Source organism: Phaethon lepturus, unplaced genomic scaffold, assembly GCF_000687285.1.
Source record: "Phaethon lepturus isolate BGI_N335 unplaced genomic scaffold, ASM68728v1 scaffold33473, whole genome shotgun sequence".
NCBI lineage: Eukaryota > Metazoa > Chordata > Aves > Phaethontiformes > Phaethontidae > Phaethon > Phaethon lepturus.
Window position 1 is genome coordinate 1 of NW_010530287.1, and position 5,450 is coordinate 5,450.

Below are 5,450 nucleotides of genomic sequence, written 5' to 3' on the forward strand. Positions count from 1 at the left end.
GGGTGTGGAGAAACCACCAGCAAAAATCCCAGCGCTGCCGAAAGCGGCTTTGGAGAAAGCAGGCAGCGCGGAGGACAGGAGGGCTGAGGTTTGCCCGTGGGAGACTGGGGAATGGGGAAGGACTGTCAGAGCAGAAATTTGCCCCTGGGACGTGGAGGGGGGTCAGCCAGAGCAAGCGGGGCAGGAAGGAGAGAGGACGTGGTTGACCAAGCAGGGCAAGAGCATCAGGCCAAAATCACCGGGTTTGCTGGGAGCGCAGAAGAGCGGGAGCAGGCTGCAAGCGGGCAGCCAGCCCTGGGCCAGTGCCAGCCACGAAGAACCTCCACCAAAATCCGCTCCCAGCAGCTCTGAGCTGCCAGAAGCGACCTCGCGGAGCCTGGCGAGCACACGGGCTTCGGTTTGTCCCTGGGAAGTGGCAGAAGCTGACAGCGATGCAGAAGAAGTTTGCCCTTGGGAAAGGGGAACAGCCTTATCTGATGCAGGAAAATTAGATGATGGTGAAATTTCCCAAGTGAAAAATGGGATTTCCCCACAAAGAGCAGCCCCGAGGGGCACGGAAGAGACGGCTCTGGCTACAGACAAGGGGAGCGGCCAGCGGGGATCCCCCCACCCTGGGGAAGGTGCGGAGCAGCCCGGCACGGGGCTCCCAGCAAAACATCTAGCTCTGCCCAAAATATCATCCAAGCAAGCAGGAACCGTCGATAGCAAAAAGGCCTACATTTCTCTGGGGGAAGCGGAGGATGAGCCGCTTGCTAAAACAGACATCTGCCCTTGGGAAGGGGCTGCAGCTCCATTGGCGAAGGAGAGACCGAGTCAGGACACGTGTAGGACTTCCAAAGGGGAAAACCAACCAGGATCTGGAGGACTTGAAGATATCAAAGCAAAGCTGGCAGAGATGGGTGGCCCTCAGCCAGAGCACAGGGGCACCAGGATCATGACAAAGCTCATTAGGAAAAGCCTAGAGTCCTCCAAAGCAGAGTCCAAGAAATCGCAGAGTGCGGGGAGGATAAAGGAGGAGGTCTGTCCCTGGGAGAGCCTGGGCACGGAGTGGCCCCCAGAACAACCTCATGCCGGCAGCCCCACGCTGCCCAAATCACCTTCGAGGAAATCCCAGAGCGTGGAGAGCCTGAAGGCAGAGGTCTGCCCTTGGGAGGCTCAGGAGCTTGAAGCCACCAATACAGCAGAGATCTGCCCCTGGGAGGCAGCTGCACCTCCCTCCCACCAGCAAAAGGCAGAGTGGGGTCCGGGGGGGGCTTCAAAGGGGGACAAGCGCATCACACGCCAGGCAGCGTTAGCCAGCCCGGTGAGATCCCTGGAGCAGGGCAGCAGCGGGCAAGAGGCCGTCTGTCCGTGGGAGAGCCTGGGAACAGAGCAGCCCCCAGAAAAGCCCCACACTGGGAGCCCAGCGGTACCCAAATTGCCTTCGAGGACATCTCAGAGCATGGGGAGCCTGAAGGCAGAGGTCTGTCCTTGGGAGCTTGGATCCACTGATAAAGCCGAAATCTGCCCCTGGGAGGTGGCAGTTCCACCATCAAGTAAAGAGAAACTAGGACAGGACAAAGATGCTCTGTCCATAGTGAGAAAAAGCCCTTCTACAGGTCGAGGTCTCTGCAAAGAGGTTGGAGATAGCACGTCCGGAGAGGAAAAAGGAAGCAGAGACCACGAGTCCATCTGCCCCTGGGAGAGCCCGGGCACGGAGCAGCCCCCAGCAAAGCTGCGCTCCAGGAGCCCTGCGCTGCCCAAATCGCCTTCGAAGAAATCCCAGAGCGTGGAGAGCCTGAAGGCTGAGGTCTGTCCTTGGGAGGCTCAGGAGCTCAAAGCTACTGATAAAGCAGAGATCTGCCCCTGGGAGGTGGCTGCACCTCTGCTGGAGAAAGGACCTGCCCCGGGTAAGGCGAGCCTCCCACCAAAAAAAGAGGGTGCCTCCAAACCACCGGAGAAGGGGAGCAGTGAGCACGAGGCCATCTGCCCCTGGGAGAGCCTGGGTGCAGAGGAGCTCTCCCTGAAAACTGCAGCGGGGAAAGAGCTGTCCAAGAAACCCGACAGCACGGAGAGCAGGAAATCGGATATTTGCCCCTGGGAAGCAGCAGAGCCCACCGGCTTGGACGAAAGCTTCAAACCAGGCGTGCACCCACAGGGAGCTGGCAGAGCACCCCCAGACAGGACTGGCAAGTCAAAGGCGGTGGCAGGAGCCAGCGCTGGGACTGCGGCAGCTCTGCTGAAAGAATCCAAGGGCAGATCCGATGGCAAGGCTGAGCACAAGCCCCTGTGCCGCATCCTGCCGGGCATCCAGCCACCGCGGGACCCCAGGGCAGAGCCGCTGCCTCGGGGAGCGAGTATGGCTCCCGCGGCAGGGAGCGGCTCCAGCTCAGGCGCTAGCATAGCCGAGGTTTGTCCCTGGGAAGCAGAAGAGGCTCCACCAGCATCTGACAAGACCAGCACAGACACGAGGAAAACCTCCGAGGTGTGTCCGTGGGAGGTGGAGAGCACGGATGCCACCCTGACCCCCCACGGGCAGGGCAGACCCAGGGCACACCCCCAAGACGAAGGCAGGCACGTGAGTGAAACTAAACCCGAGGTCTGCCCGTGGGACCACGAGTAGGTCCCTCCATCCAGCCACCAGCCAGGTGCAGACGCAGCTTTCACGAACGGAAAGTCTTGAGGGTGAGGGCTGCTGCTTACCCACACAGCCCGAGTTGGGACAGAAGCGTCCACCAAAGCCGACAGCATGGCCACGCTCCCAGCGCGCTCCAGCCATCAGCCAGCCAGGCTTGGGGACCAGCGCAGTGAGGGGACAGTTGATATCTCCTGCCTTCATCCAAGCACTCAAGCCAGGCACTAGCCTGCGAATGCCCCCGGCATTTACCCGCAGGTCCGAGTGGGACGCTTGAATCTATTAAAACACCCACGGTGCCAGCTTTGCTCGCTTCCACCAACACAGCGGGCACAAAGCTGCACCTTGCTAGCTAGAGATGCTCACCCGTAAGCTCTCCAGCAGTTGAATGTCTTCTTACCACACGGGGAGATTTGTGCCTCCAGCACAGCGAGGAACGGCTTGCCTGGCACCCCAAAAGACGCAGTCCCGCAGCCTCAGCAAGCTGGACGCTGAAACAAGGGGAGAGTCAAACCAGGGGCAGGAAAACAGCTTTCCAGAGCTCCTGCAGCCCAGCTCATCTCCCCCAGCGCTGCTGTCACCTCCATTTTAAGCCAGGGTGGTTTTTGTAAGCACCACTAGGATCAGGCGGTTCTGAAGCCTGGGATAAAGAGCTGTTCCCAGTCAGCCCCACGACAGTTCTGCTTCCTTGATACAGTCATTTATTTTTACATGTCCTCTGAAGTCACCAAGCCAGCCACAGGACTCCCCCCCACACAAAGCAAACCTTTCTGCTCTGTTTCGGTCCAGTGATGCCAAGTCACCGCTTGAGCTTTGCTGCGTTTTCGCGATGCCCACCACCAGCTCTGTTCCATCACTCGACCTGCGTGGGATAAACCAACCTTCAGGCCACTCCACTGCTCCGCTTTTAGAAACCTCCACAGCCACAAAGGCTGAGATGGGTATTGCTGCTACACTTCGAACTCTTGCAGCAAGTCGGCTGTAAAGGTGTTTGTCTTAACTAACAATGCCACTAACTTTTCAAAGCACTTTGTTGTTACTGGTTTCTTCTTCACGCTCACCATGTGTGCATGTGTGTATATGCACCACGTGTGCAAACACGCCCAGGGCTCACCTTCCCATCACAGACAAGTTTTTTTTCCAATCAACATTTCCAGAAGCCTTTGCTTTTACAGCCCATCTGTAGAAGTGCCGGAGGCCTTTTGTCATCCCACATTTCAACTTCTCCCCATTCTTTTGGGGCAGAGATGCAAACAGACTCCCGTACGACAGAGAAGATGCTGAGACCACAGAGGCACCACCATCTCCAGAGCATCAGACAGGACTCCAGGGTTTGCCATTACTCCAGCCTACCCACTCAAAAATGCACACGGGAAGGGACGTGGCCATATGCACGGGCAGAAGCCTCAGGGTCAGGAAGGCAGCAGCTGGGAAACAACAAAGCCTCCAGTCTCCCCAGATTTGTCCCTCTGCTCCACTTAGATGGACCAAATAAAAACCAAGACGGGAGGAGTGAAGGTTTCCCCTCTCTGATCTCCAGGCAAGGCTAGGGCTCAGGGCTCGTCCTGCCATTCCTTTGTCATTTACTTCCACTCTCCTTAGAAAGTGGCATTGCTGTAGTGTGCTGTCTGTGGTCTTCAGCGCTGAATGTCAGACGATCATCCAATTGTGTAAGGAAGTGTACATGCTGAAAATAAAAAGTATTATCTACAGAGTGCACACTTAGTGGCTGATTTATGGGGTGTGGGTAAGGTACTAAATATGCTCAAGGAAGGGAGATAACAGAAAGCAGCAAGGCTGTGAAGGAAACCCAGGAACAGAAGTGGCTTAGTTGCAGAGGTTTGAATATTGGCAAAGGAGATGTGGAGCCACACACTGCTAGACTACAAGGAAAGGCCATTCTCCTGAAAAAACAGCCACTCCACCTGAAAACATGCTCTTTTCATTCAGAGCTAGAGCTAAAGAACCTTGTCTGTTGGTCTTGGTTGAGGAGTCATGTCCATACCTGCTTGTAGGCTGCCCAGATACAAACCAGGCAGCTCACACTGAATTTATTTTAGCTCCTAGCCCAGCTCACATATGCTGGAGCACTTCAGCTCATGAATGAAGCGTGGGCAGAAGGCTCAATATAGTAGGTTCTTTCAGGAAAGGCAGACAGATTGTGACACCCCTCTGATTTCCAAAAAGATTAAAGGGATTCCATCGCTGGCTCCTCTCCTAACAGAGGATAAAGATGATATTCTACCCTTTCAAAAGAACATCATTCACAAGAAGCACTGAACAACTCTGCAAGCACAAGCAGCCATAACTCTCTCACTGCATACTCTGCAAAATCTCTTTTAAGGAAGAAGAAAAAATGCACTTAACTCTCACAAGCTCTGGAAAATGGCCAAATTAAAAAGCAAGACAAGGTTGAAAAAGAAGCAGCTTCGTTGTTTCATGACTAGTGAATATTTTGCTCTGTGACTAGGAGTAAATGGAACTTATCTGAGCAAAACAGAGCAAGGACAGATCAGCAGAATGCACTGGCTTACTCCCAGACATAGAAAAAGGTAACCTCTGGGTTCATGTTTTCCCAACCCACACAGCCTGCAAAACCCGGGGACCTGATGCAAATGTCATCATGTCCACAGGATGGTGCCAGCCACTCACTAACAACATCACACTGCTGAATTCATGAGCACCTGTAAAAAATTCCTCCAAAACCCATCAGCTATGAGAAATGCTGTCTTTCAGCAAGGCATTGGTTGACACGAATGCTGACCTTAGGAGACAAAAAAAAATTTATTAAATTATCAGTGCTTTAGCCCCTTTGGGAAGCTTGGCCATTAAAAAG